Below are 699 nucleotides of genomic sequence, written 5' to 3'. Positions count from 1 at the left end.
CTCTTCTGAGCTGCTTATACAGGGTGCTCATCTTCCAAGCAAAGTTTAGCTACTAAATACTATGGCCAGTTTCATGGATACCACAAATAAGCACATTTAAAGTCCACAGATGCAGTTCTTCTCTAACCAATCCTACCGCACTGTTTGCTTGTGGAACTGCTTTCAAAGATGCTTCAGAAATGGGGCTTGGTATTACAGGGCATTAATACTTGGATCAGTGATCACTGTTCCCATGTCATAGGTCAGAAAGGTATTGGGGTGTCTCACACCTGTCCCCATCACAAAGCCACCATGCACTTTCTTCCACCTAGCAGAGTCGGCTCAAAAAAGAAAGCCAGAATTGCACTGGAAGATAGTACAGATCAGGGTTGGGGAGGCCAAGAATGGTGCATTGGAGATGCTGCAGGTCAGGATTGAAGTGTACTGGCAGAGCTGTGTCTATGTATAACCTTACAGCACTATCGCCTGTGGTAACCGGTTCAAAACAAAGCCTTTAGCTTCCTATTTTCATAAGCACTAAAAACTCAAACTATAAAATTTATAGTTTTTGACCATGTCAGGTCACACTCAAGGGTAAACTAGATTTATCCACCACACTAAAGATGAAAGCAGTAATACAGGAAGACCTTTCTGGTGCAAGAATGGAGGAAGCAGTTCTCCATCATCTCTTCCCCTTCTAGGGCTGCTGCAGGTTGGGAA

Source organism: Emydura macquarii, unplaced genomic scaffold (assembly GCF_026122565.2).
Source record: "Emydura macquarii macquarii isolate MOO-44397 ecotype Brisbane River unplaced genomic scaffold, CSIRO-AGI_Emac_v2 contig_1119, whole genome shotgun sequence".
Lineage (NCBI taxonomy): Eukaryota > Metazoa > Chordata > Testudines > Chelidae > Emydura > Emydura macquarii.
Note: the sequence above shows the minus strand (reverse complement) of the source record.